We start from the raw sequence: 14,108 nt of genomic DNA, 5'->3' as shown, positions 1-14,108 counted from the left end.
GGAGAGGGGAGGGAGGGGGGGAGGAGAGGGTACTGCACCAATGCAGGAGAAGTTTGGGCCCAACGGGTCCACTTGGTCTAGTCTTCTACAAAATTTTGCTTTTCACTGCTATAACACAAATTGAAGGTTAAGTATGTTTGTGGCAGTACACGGGATATTTAGATTATCGCAAGTCCTTGTTCCTGAGAACATACTTTTAAGCATAGCTCAATTTTGCATTTGTTTGCCAGGATTGATGAATACACTATTTGATACTTTCTGGAGAAACACTGATGCACAGTGGTGCATCAGCCTGCTTCTCAGAAGTAGATGATACAGTGTCAGACCAAATCTGCTGATTAGTTGCAGATTAGTGGTCCGCAGGTCAAAGCTCAGTGAGATATGTAAACAGCATGACCCTTAAAGGCATTATTAGGCCATAAACAATCAGTGTTTACTGAACTTCTAGGCATTTATAGTACAGAAGGAAGCCATTTGGGCCATCAGGTTCTACCTCCCTGCTCTCTCCCCGTAATCCTGCAAACTCTTTACTTTAAGATACTTACATAGGTCTCTAGATGCTGCAGTTGAATCTGCCTCCAGGACTACACTAGACAGTAAATTCCAGATCCTAATCACGTGTAAATATTTCCCCATGTTATTTATTTTACTAATCACCTTCCCCATTTCTTGACCTGTCCAGCTGACAGGCAGAAACGTTAGAACAGTTGGTCTCTAAAGTCTTCATGATTTTCATCAGATTTTCTCTCAACATCTTCTGTTGCACGGAAAACAATCCCAGCTTCTCCATCCGCATAACTAAAGCCCTTGTGTGCGAAAGACCTGTTTCTGTGCTGTAATGGAGTTGTATGATTTAGTTGCAGCCAATCCATATTTTTCAAAGATTGGCCATGAATCCCTCGTCCATGCTTTGTATTCCTCCGTTTATAAAACCCAGCAATAAATATCCTTTTGTAACCACTTAGTCCGGTCACTTTTCCATGTCTGCCTGTTCCCACATCCTTTTAAAAATACGACTTTAGGCTTACATTGCATCTTCTCAGTCTTCCTATACAAATGTAAAACTTCACCAAGATCAGAATTAGACTACACCCATTCCATCATGTTTCCTTGAAATCCAACAGTATCCTCCATGTTCATTTCACCTCTGGGTTTTGTATCCTGTGGAAATTGAGTCTTGTACTCCCAAGTCAGTCACTAATACATATCAAAATATGTTATTGGCCCTGGGGAATACCACTGTGCACATGCCCTTAGACTGATAAGCAACCATTCATTGCTACTGTCTGTTTCCGTTTACTTGGTCAATTTTCAATCCATGTTGCTTTAGGCTCTTTTATTCCATGGCTTCTAATCTGGGTCAGTTATATGGCCTTTTCATGGTGCATGAAAACCCATGCACTATTTTATTTCCATCCTTGATCCCCTAAGTTCCTTCATCAAAAATTCTTCCCAAGTTACTTAATCATGATTTGCCTTTAACAAATCCATTCTATCTTTATCTAATCAATCCATACCAGTCTGAAGAAGGGTCTCGACCCGAAACGTCACCCATTCCTTCTCTCCTGAGATGCTACCTGTCCCGCTGAGTTACTCCAGCTTTTCGTGTCTATCTTCGGTTTAAACCAGCATCTGCAGTTCCTTCCTATACTATACCTGTACCACCAGCAGACAGAATGCTAGCCATTATTGCAGTGGCCTCATAGAGTTTGTGTCCAGCATCTGTCAGGGGCCATTGAAAGTGACAGCGTGTTTACATCTTATCCTCCCCCTCACTACCTACATCCAACAACAGTTCTAATTTAGAAACAGCAGGTGATGGAGGTGTGGACTTCACTGTACCTCATCTCTGCATTTGTCCATTTCCTCTTCAGAACACTTGGACCTTCCAGCTGGCTAGGCAGCAACAGAATGATTAAGAAGCCACCCTGTCACTCGGTCTGACGTAAACACTTTTCATGCTGTAGATTTCAGCTTCGAGCCGGGATCTGCTGTAGGGCATCACGAGTTGACAGGACTTACTGGCAAAAGAGTGGAGCATGTACTTATTGTCATCTCTTGGGATAATGACATCTGAGATTTCTCCACTGTGTTCCTGATGTCTTTGCTGTTACATGCTAATTGCTATGATCAGCTCAGGCTGAAATATTGTACAAATCTCACTCTGTTCAGCTGATGGGCAGAAGAGTTAGAACAGTTTCTCTCTCTCCCATCTCTAAATTCATCATGATTTTAAATCTGATTTTCTCTCAACATCTTCTGTTGCAGGGGAAACAATCCCAGCTTCTCCATCCTCATAACTAAAGCCCTTTAGTGCGAAAGACCTGTTTCTGTGCTGTAATGGAGTTGCTGCTTATTCCCTGAGGAAATTGAAATTAGATTCATTTTATTTAAATCTCAATGTCATCATTCTCTCCCAAATCCCCAACCTGTAAGGGCTCGTGACTTTGCAATCTCCCTTCCTCTTCCTCCTTGTTTTGTTCATCTTTGTTTTCCTTTTTCTCCAAACTTCTGCCTTCTTGTTGTTGACAAGGAAAGATTCATATGATTCCTACATTGTGGCAACTGGGAATTATGACAATTGCCCATTACAATATTGCAAAGCATTTCCACATAAAATAATCTAGGCGAGTTGTGAATGTCAATGGTTTGGCTTCTAGGATTTCAGTTACAACACGACGCTTCTCATTGTCGCATTCAAAACTGCTGCATATGCTGGCAGGAAGAGCTCAGCAATTCAGGGTGCATTCCTCGCTCCCAAGGAACCTTTTGGCCTGGGGTGAATGTTTAACATCTATGTTTTAGGAGTGGTTGTAGACCAGCTGCAGATATGATCAAAGCATGGTGTTAGCTGTAATGTTAAGATCGCATTTGGCTCTGTGGGTACAATCAACACACATGCTATCATCCTGGCCAAAATAGTGGAAGATTTCTGTCTCTTTTAAAATGTGTAGGGATTGATGCAAGTTGTCTGAGTCAAACTGGCAATCTTGTGTGCAAACAGCAGGCATCATTTTAAGCATCCCCAAATTCCGCTATGCTAAGCTGTACGATTTGAGGCCTCAGACAGTTCAGCCTCACAAGTACGCTGCCCTCTCCCTGGGAGGTTCTGGATGACAGTATGCAGAAGACTCAGAAACCCCACTAACTTGGGATGAGCAGATGAGATCTGTTTCCACCAGAAAAGTAAAGTCACTGCAAGCAGTGGCTCCTTGGCTTAGTTGAACATGGCTCTGCAAGAGCAATTCCACTCAAACCTGCTGGTTGCCCAAGGCGTTGTGTTTCTAGTTGGCAGCATGACAGAATCCATGAAGAAGACAGAGACGGAAGAATTCAGAAATTGGCAATCAATCTAATGCATAATATGGTTGACAAAATTCTATGTAAGGTCAGGGCCAAGTGTGCTCTGGGACTGCTGATTCACCTGGATCAACTTGACCAGGAGACTTCTGACAGCTTTGTGCTATTCAGGGATACAATCAATTTCACACTGGCAGATGTATGGTGCTTCTCTAATCAACTTGATGAGTGGACAGTCTTTGGCAGAATATCATCACACACGCACATGCGCACACACATGATTAATTTGCTCTCCAAAGTGGGAGAGAAACTGCAATTTTATTACTGCTCTTCAATGAGGCAGTGCTAATTAATTAAAAATTTCCTGATCAAATCTATTGCATGGTTATTCTCTGTCTTGTTCCATGATGTCTCAAGCCTTTTGCCTTCAACGATGATCTGGGTATAAAGTGGGGGACATTCCCAGGTAGCAGAGGGGTCCCGTTCAAAGCCTCCATGAACATGGATAATGTTGCTGTTTTCAGCTCACTGTCGAAACACAGACTGATAAGCACTTGATTATTTTCTCTCTTCATCATCAGGTCCAATTACTTGAAAGAGCAGGGCAGATGGCTTGGAGGGGGAAGGGCAGCCATTTGTAACTAGGTGAAGCACTGCCAAGTTGAAGTGGAAAATGGGTCATGGGAGCAGTACCACCACTCAACAATGTAAATATCCTAAATATGAAATGCTCTCAGTATTACTGAACATGGTCCACCTACACTGGTGCTGCATTGAGCTGTTTTCCACAATCTAACGATCAAAATCTACAAAGTCCCAATGTAGAGGTCCTTCGTGTATTGCTAAAATCTCCTTCGTGTATTGTTTGCTTCCTGCAAGCCAGCTGAAGTGGGGGGTGAGGTTAGGGTCCTTCTCCTTTGGCAATCTGCATTTCCCAAGAAAATGTGGAAACTAAAGCAACGGTCTCTGTCGTGGTCCATCGTGTTCAGTTGAGACTCTGTGCTCAATGGGCTGTTCCCAGCAACACACACTGACACTAGCATCAGTTCTTGCTGTAAGAATATCATTTGGTCTCCCTGAAACTTGCTGAACTTCCAAAGCAACAAGGACATGTTACGGACCTGCATATACCAAGGTCCAGGACTACAAGGTGCAGCTACCCACATGTTCTATGGAGAAAGGTAATCTTTCCATTGCTCCTTGAGGGGTTAGAACCTGAAAGCCCTTTGCATCGTTTAGTCATAGATGTCATGGTAATATAATACGTTGTATTCATTAATTTTGTAAGTGAAATTATTTTGTAAGTGTAATTATTTGTCTTCAGTGAATATATATAAACTATTAAAATGCTTTCTCTTTAAAGCAAAATGGCAATAGCATCATAGAGCCAAATTTCATATTTCTTGTTTTGGATTCTTGCACAAATTTTCATTCTGTCAACGTACTACATTAGACCCCAGCATGTCAGCTGCCAGTGTATCTGCACCGGCACAAATGCTGGGCTAAAATGTGTAATGTATCAAACTCCCAAAGGTCAATCTTGTCAGTTTTTGACACAATAAATATCAAACGGAAAATTCATAAATTCAGTTAATTATTAAATGAAAATCACGTTTAACCAATCTACTACAGTTCTGTGAGAATACGATTGGTGAAATAAATAACAATGAACTGGGGGATGTGGTGTATTTCGATTTGGAGTTCTGTGAAGATTCACCAGACTGATTCTTGGGATGTCAAGCTTGCTATATGAAGAGGGTTTTATTTTCAGATATTTAGACGAATGAGAGGAGATCTCATCTAAATCATTAAGAGGCCTTGACAGGATGGATACAGAAAGGATCTTTTCCTTGGCTGAAGAGTTTAGATCCAAGGGTCGCAATCTCAGTATAAGTGGTAGACCAGTTAGAAGAATGAGGGGAAATGACACCATGCAATGTGTAGAGAATGATTGCAGGGTGGCATGGTGGGGCAGTGGTAAAGTTGCTGCCCTACAGCGCTTGTAGCACCGGAGACCCGTGTTCAATCCCAACTATGGGTGTTGTCTGTACGTAGTTTGTACATTCTTCCCGTGACCGCGTGGGTTTTCTCCAAGATCTTCGGTTTCCTCCCACACTCCAAAGACGTACAGGTTTGTAGGTTAATTGGCTTGGTATAAATGTAAATTAATTGTCTCGGTGTGTGTGTGTAAGATAGTGTTTATGTGCGGGGATCGCTGGTTGGCTTGGACTCAGTGGGCCGAAGGGGTCTATTTCTGCGCTGTATCTCTAAACTAAATTAAAATTTCCCTGTCTAGAGGCTGCAGAAGTTCAGTTATAAAGTTGATAATTCAGGGAATCGGGGCCTTTAGGGATAGTGAAGGTGAATAGAATGAAGGTAGAAGATCAACCATGATCTTTATGAATAGTGGACAAAGCACAAATAGTCTGTTCCTGCTCAAGTTCCTGATATTCTTCTCTCATTAAATAAATTTCGAGCAAAAAGCTAGTAGACATCAAACCACTGGATTGTGGTAAAACTGTTTCCAGTTCACTATTGTAGAGTAAGTCTGCCATCGTTAGTCGATACTCAGTGCAATGTCAGATCCACAACATATTTGACCTTTAACTGCCCTTTCAAAGCACAGCTCAATAATGACCTCCCCTGACTTCCATATTTTCAAAGAGGAAAAACATTGACAATGGACAATAGGCTTATCCTTCTGCACATTTTTTGCTGTCCAGAATAAACCTTTGAGTTGCAGGAGGGGGAAATGATCAGTTATAATTCTTAATTCCAACAAGCTTCTCATGATGAACATAAAAGTGCTGGAGGAACTGAATGGGCCAGGCAGCGTATGTGGAGGGAAATGGGCAGAAGATCTTTCTCGTCTTCTGCAGACTTTAGACTGATCCCTCATTAGTCTGAGCAAGGGTCCCGAACTGAAACGTCGCCTGTCCATTTCCCTCCACATCTGCTACTTGACTACTCAGTTCCTTCAGCAGTTTCTTTTTTGCTCAATATTACAAAATCTGCAGTCTCTTGTGTCGCTCCTTATTCTGAACAGGATGTGATCAGACAATTTTGAAGTCTGAAAATTGCTAGATACTTATAAAATCAGAAAGAGAGAGGGAGATGAGCCTGGGAACATTTCCTAATTGATAGAATTCTCTGAATTAAGTATAAATAAATGAGTACAATCCAAATCTTATGAAAGTGTGTCTCATTTTGTGTGAGTGCCGTTCCACTGGCATATAAACAGCTGCTGCACTCCCCCACCTCTCACCTGGTGTTATTCCATCTCTCTCAACTCCCTATCTTGATGACCAGCTTGTTGTTAGGGGAACATTCTCGCATGACCTGCTGCTAGCTTGTTATACATCTCCTTGATAGTTTCATCTGCAGCTGACTGACTGCTGCTGGGAGTGGTTGGGGATTAACAATAGCAACCTTCTTACACACTGCAATGCCCTGTCAAATGACTCCCCCCCTCCATCCCTCTTCCCCTCTCCCCCTCTCTCTCTCTCTCCCCCTCTCTCTCTCTCCCCCTCTCTCTCTCCCCCTCTCTCTCTCCCCCTCTCTCTGTCTCTCTCTCCCCCTCTCTCTCTCCCCCTCTCTCTCTCCCCCTCTCTCTCTCCCCCTCTCTCTCTCCCCCTCTCTCTCTCCCCCTCTCTCCTCCTCTCTCCTCCTCTCTCTCTCTCCGTCTCTCTCTCTCTCTCTCTCTCTCTCTCTCTCTCTCTCTCTCTCTCTCTCTCTCTCTCTCTCTCTCTCTCTCTCTCTCTCTCTCTTATGAATTTAAGTGTACCATCTTACACTCCTGTAAAATACCATCTTACTTTTGGATATATACAAAATGTATATCTTCAGATGTGTCGGTTTAACGTGAGTTTATTCATGATCGGATCAGTGTGTGCATGTTCAGTCTAGTGTTTTTTTATTCATGTTTCGGGAACTTGGGAAGACAAATGTAGGTCCCTTACAATCATGTAGCAGAGCAATTAAACAAATACTTTCAATCCGTCTTCTTGGAAGAAGACATAAATAACTTCCAAGAAATGGGAGCCAACCAAGAATAGATTCTAAAGGAAATTAGTAGGTTAAAACATAGCGCTGAACGAGTTAATGGGATGGAAAACTGTAGAATCCCCTGGGTCTGATAGTCAGCACCTCAGAGAAATAAAAGAGTCAGCTATGGAAATAGTGGGGGCATTGATGGTCACCTTCCAAAATGCTGTAGATTATGGAATGTTTCCTGCAGGTTGGCAAATATAATGTCAATAGAGAGTAAATGTGTGACGAAGGGTTGTTTAGCTTGATATCGGTTGTACATTTGTAAGAAAATTGCCAGCATATTATAAATAAAGTGACAACAGGATACTTAGAAACCATCAACAGGATTAGACTAAGCCATTGTGGATTTATAAAAGGGAAATTGCATTTGCAAACCAATTGGTTTGCGTTGGGGTGTAACTGGTAGAAAAGAATAGGAAAAATCAGTGAAAATGCCACATTGGATTTTCAGATGGCCTTAAGTAATGTGGTACATAGAAGGCTATAAAATCATAAGAGTAGTAGATCGGGTAGATGCACAGAGTATCTTGCCCAGTGTAGGAGAATCGAGAACCAGAGGACATAGGTTTAAGGTGAGGGGCGAACGATTTAATAGGAGTAACTTTTTCACACAAAGGGTGGTAGGTGTATGGAACAAGCTGCCAGAGGAGTTGGTTGAGGCAGCCACTATCACAACGTTCAAGGTACATTTACACAGGTACATGGATAAGACAGGTTTAGAGGGATATGGGCCAAACGCAGGCAGGTGAAACTAGTGTAGATGGGACATGTTGGCCGGTTTGGGTAAGTTGGGTCAAAGGACCTGCTTCCACACTTTATGACTCTATGACTATCGCTGCTATGCAAAATTAAAGTTGGGGGGATCTCGATTGAAGATGGGCTGATACAGTTAACTGTGAGAACGAATTAATAGGTCTTTTGGGGGGTCGTGGGCAGTGATTCTAGCATGCCACAGTGTCAGTGCTTGAGGCTCCACCTATTCACAATATTTAGCAATGACTTAGATGAGGGAACCGATTGTAATATTCCTAAAGCTGGGAGAGGTATACTGTGCTGGGGGCTATACATGAGGCTAGGAGCGTAACACTGGGCTTAGGAGGACGTACTGGGCTGGAAGGGTAAAAACTTGGCTGGGGATGTTACATGACACAGTAATGGGAACCCAGCTGGGAGGGATACATTAGACTGGGAGGGGTAAACAGGAGTGGGAGGGCTACATATCGGATGGGAATACCTAACTCAGAGGGGTACATGGGGCTTGGATGGGGTAAATAGAGTTGGGAGGGGTACACCAGCAGGGTGAGGAACTTTGCAGAAGGATACACCTGGACAGATGTGTACACTGGGATGGGGGGAAGAATCATGGGACTGGGAGGGTGCATGGTGATCAGATGGGTATACAGGCATGGCAGATACATGAGACTGGAAGTCGAACATGGTAGATAAACAGGAAATTAAATGATTCATGGCAGGTGATCATGCAAACAAGGTGGCAAGACAAGTCTGGACACATACCTCCCTCCAGTAAAATCATTTGTTTACCCCGAGGGGACTGCTGCTGTTTTGATCTGTTATTGTTTTTACAGGATCCGACTCCCATCTCTCCTGATTAGGATGGAACATTAAGAATTGGCAGGTCAGCAAGTCAGAGAAAGGACACTTCTGGCAATGGGAACAGACAGGGATGACAAAAGGTTTTTCAGGAATCAGGGACTTGTGCTTTGGGAAAACAGATTAGCAGAGTTAGGGAAAAATAATTGGGCATTTGCTTTCATTGAATAATGCGAAGCAACAAGTTAACCCAATGAAGATTTTTGACTATAAAAGGAAGTGGCAAAATTGATCTAAACAAAATTTTCCCCAGTGTTGATGGGACCAAATCCCAAGTAGACAGGAGAAGGTAGGGAAATAGTATTGAGGGCTATCAAATATACAGACCATCTGAAAAGAAGATTTCAGGCAGCAACTCACCTGTATAGCACTTTATTTTCCCTATACATCACTTATTAGGTTCCATCCTGTTAATCTAGAATGACCAATTTCAGAAATGAGCTGAAGCATGCCATCTGCTAGATTTGATTCCAACGAGCAAGTCACTCCACATGACAGGGATTTGCATGTGGTGAAAGTTGCAAATAATAATTTTTTAGAAACTGTAAGCTTCATCCTCATTGTTCATCCCAACAAGAAAACTGTAGTCTGGATAAACAATTTCAATAAAGTCATAGAGACATAGTACACAGAAACAGGCCCTTCGGCTCAGTGTTTCTGCACTCAACACCAACCACCTATTTGCTGTTTTCCTTTCTAACTCAAATCAGTCATTCTAATTACCAATTAATTTACAATACAAATACAGCTTTGGGGGCTAATAAATGTGGATGTCAACAATTGCATGAAATGAAGTGTGTTGCCCTTAGGGGGACAAATAATCCAGTAACTTTTCGGATTTTGGAGGCCTCTTGTTTTCATTGATTTGGGCAGATTGACATGAGTAAATTCTGGAAATTATGTTCAACTGTTAGAGATTAAAGGACTAAGTGAAGATCTAAGAAAAATAAGGAAATTAAAACAAAAAATATTGGTGAATTTATTTAAGAACATGGTTTTGTAATATATTGTCTAGAAGCTTATTTCTACACCCTCATTGTGAAATACAAAATTTTTATAACGTTTTTATTTGAAGTTTTCTTGTTAATTTGATTATCCCATAATAAAATATTACAGTGAAATGTTTCCCTTTGTAAACTGTTTACAGTGCGATTGTACATTATGCCATTTTGCTTTTCTTTTTTCCATAATTAAAGCATAAGAATGTGAAAGAAGGTCAAAAAGTGTTATGTTTAATAATATAAAAAGAGATTAAGATTGAGCATATTAGCTGTTGTGTTAAAAAATACAAATGGTAATCCAAAATATAAACAGAGAATGCTAGTCCAAACAGCATCTGTGGAAAGACTTACCTGACCTGCTGAATGTTTCAAGTCTTTTTGGTTTTTATTTCTATCATTGAGTTTTTGTACTGAGGAAAAGGAGGAATGCCATTGCAAAATGAGACTCTTCTTAAGGCCAATATTAATCTTGAGAATGCTCAGGTCAGAAATAGCACAGTTATAAAGTGAGCAAAGACCAGTTTACACGTCCCAAAATAGGATTTTTCTTCAACATCTGAAGTGCACACCTGAGTACAAAATTATTCAAATTACAGTGCCCTCCATAATGCTTGGGACAAAGATTTATGTATTTATTTGCCTCTGTAGTCCACAATTTGAGATTTGTAGTAGAACAAAATCACATGTGGTTAAAGTGCACATTGTCAGATTTTAATAAAGGCCATTTTTATACATTTTGGTTTCACCATGTAGAAATTACAACAGTGTTTATACATAGTCCCCCCCATTTCAGGGCACCATAATGTTTGGGACACATGGCTTCACAGGTGTTTGTAATTGCTCAGGGGGGGTTAATTAACGTTTTTTTCTTGGATAATGCAATAATGGGGTAGCAGGAAAAAAATAAATTATAAATTTACTAGAATGGCTTAATGGGCTGAAAGGCCTCCTCGCATTTCTATGCCAAGAACGTCTCGTGTCTGAGAGCAATTCCTTTGCACCTCACAAAGTCACTGTGTATTTGGAAAATGTCACTCATAATCCTCAAAGGGTTTGTTTCACAGATGTGTCAGGAGCTTGAAGCTTCAGGCTGTGATACATAACACATTGCTTGTGTATGCTCAGCTCTGCTGAGTTCCTCTGTGATTATAATTCTAATCATTTCACAGTGATTGTCCCAGTTATTAATGGAACACTGGTTAATATTATCCTCTTAGAACAAGGCTCGTAATCTGTCAGGGCAGATGGCCTCGCACGACAGATTGCTCCAACACTCATTTGCAAAGTAATTATTAGCCTCTTATTTGTGTTCCTTGAAATTCACTGCTTAAAACGCTTCAGGTGTAACACATCCTTGGCACTCTGCTGCCCCCAAGTGGTATCAAATATATATGCTTAAATCTGGCTAGGATTCATTTCAGTATCTTTGCATGTCAGTGTGTCTATGTGTAAAGATAGGTGCATTTGTGAGTGTTCTATGTATGTGTGCATATATGTGTTTGTATATGCCAGTTTGCATTCCTTTAACTGACAGCGTTGTTGAACTATTGCATTTTATGTGCCTGTAAAACTGCAGCAAGTACAAATTTCATTGTCCTAGTCCCGGTTCATATACTGATTAAACACTCTTGTCTCTTGATATCTAAACAGTTCTTACAGTTCAGCCCCTTCAGCCCATACCAGCTTTCAGCAAAGCATGTCCATTTGTCCAGTTCTTCTTACTTCCTGTACTCCGCAACTTACTTTCTCTTGCATTCTCAAACTTTTTTAATTCTTTTGCCCACTATAGGGTAATTTACAGTAAACAATTAACCTGCCGCATGTCTTTGGATAGTGGGAGGAAATCAGAGCACCCTGGGGAATATTCATACAGTTACAGCAAGAATATTCATCTCCATACAGAACGCACTGGATGTCATGATTTAACCCAGCTGTGAGGCAGCAGCAACAAATATTGCAATACTCCACTGCCCTTGCCACTGCAACGTTAATAGATTTGAAAGGAAAAGGAAACTAACTTTTAATTCATTGGTGACTCTGACTTCATTTGTGTTTCTTAAGTGGAACTTGGGAAGCCTTGACTCAGAGGAACATTTACCTGTTGTGCAGCATAAATACACAAGAAGTTCAACAGCATCCGAGCCAGAACAGTTCACGTGACATCACTGTACACATTCCCATCCTCCATACTGCTCCAAGGCTGCTGCATTTACAAATTGCAGAATACAGTGCAGGATCTCAGCAAGGTCACTTCAGCTCCTGTCCTTGCACCTGTGACAATCATGGAACCAGCATCAGTTCCAGGTTTCCTTGAATTCACGTACCGTTCTGATTTTGGCATATACTGACATATCTTCATTGTCGCCGCATCGTTGCAATTGTGGGCGCTTCTGAAGCACTGAAGCAGATTTGAAACAAAAGGCACATCCCCAAACCAAGGATGTGCCAGGTTTGTTCACATCACACTTTCTTTTTTTGTTTTGTGTTGGTTTGTGGTTGTGTGTGTAATTGCTTATTTTATTGCTCTTATTGTTGGACTGTGGTTGACGAAATCTTGTCCAAAAGACTTGGTTTTTTTTGGATGACAATAAAGGTAATTCTGATTCTGATTCTAAAAGCAAATTAAAAATCCTGTCTTCACAAGTACTGATATACAGTATACACATGTAAAGTAAGTCAGCAAACTCACCTCTCCACCGCATAGATGCAAGAGGTCAATCTCAGCTGGAATTCTCCATCATAGCTTTTGCAGAAACTCCATGAAACCCCATAAAAATAAAGTGATTCTTGGTCCTTCAATAATATCCTTTCTTTTATTCAGTGAATCTTTATTCAGTCCAGTGGAAGTTTACATTGTTGCGAGAAACTTAACACGTTACTGTGGCTCTTCCATTTAAGGAGTGGACAATTTCTTTTAGATTGTGGCCTTATTCTGTGGATCCAGACCCTACCCAATGTACTCAGGGGACTGAGTACACTGTACTCAAGGCAAAGTGGACCGTGACCTTATAATGTGTATCCTGAATCCATTTAGTGAGCCTTGACCTGATCCTGTGGTCATTTAACCCATGAGGCTTGACCCTAACCTGTGGTGTATGCTGGCAGCCTGCGGGCCTTTCCGTTCTCCTGTGAACCTTGACAGATGTTGTGGATTTTGACTCCATACAATGGATCTTTCTCCTGCCCTATGGAACCTCACACCATCCTTTATTTTGTCCAAGTCCTGCTGTTCTCAACACTAATATGTGCGCCTGAACCTATTCCTTGGACATCAGCTCTTTGTCTTTGGGTGTTGATCAAGAATCAAACATTTATGCAATGGTTCAGGTATAGCAGCGTGTTCTCAATCCTCCACAAGCTTGCCCAAATACACATTATGGAGATACCAACATGCTTTTATTTAGTTTTGTAAGTTTTTATAAATTAATCATTTATAAAGGCCAAGGGGTCCATTGGCCGTTACTACTGCAGTACTGCCTCCCCTGCCTCAGCTCTCAAATCACTTTCCAACTATTATTATCAGCCAAATTATCCTCACCTAGTCTCCAGCTCTCCACTGAGGCATGTGCAACATGGGTTGTTGCTTTATATCTGGTGCTTCCTTACCGATTGTGTCATATGACTACGTGCTATCTGGGTTTCAGCAATGTGTGGAGAAAGTTTCAGCGCAGCAGTGTCTGTGAGGAGCCCTCGAAAGAAGAAAGAGACACCTTGTATCAATCTCCTCATGTCTCATGAACATTTGCTTGCAAGCTCTGTATATAGACTCCATTGTTATGTAAGGAAGCAAAATACACTTACCAGACCCAGATTCCCATTTCTACCATATCTTTTGATCTCACCTCCATATCAAATTGCTTGATCTCAACCCCACCAAACCCTTTGATCTCCTCCCCCTTTGCATTCCTTCATCCACTCCGTTAATGTTGTTCCGACATCTCCAACATAATCCCTCAATCCTCCACTCCACTATGTATACCAATCCCACCTCCCCCCACATCCTAAAAAGCACCTCCCACGCTAACAAAAGATCTTCCTGCCTTATTCCTCAGCTCACTTCAAACCTCACTATTTCTCAGTCAAAGGTAGGAAATTTGAAGCAAGGAATGGACTTGCTCCAAAATAAACACTTCTAACCCTTGTTCT

Source organism: Rhinoraja longicauda, chromosome 23, assembly GCF_053455715.1.
Source record: "Rhinoraja longicauda isolate Sanriku21f chromosome 23, sRhiLon1.1, whole genome shotgun sequence".
Classification (NCBI taxonomy): Eukaryota; Metazoa; Chordata; class Chondrichthyes; order Rajiformes; family Arhynchobatidae; genus Rhinoraja; species Rhinoraja longicauda.
This window is presented reverse-complemented; position numbering follows the sequence as displayed.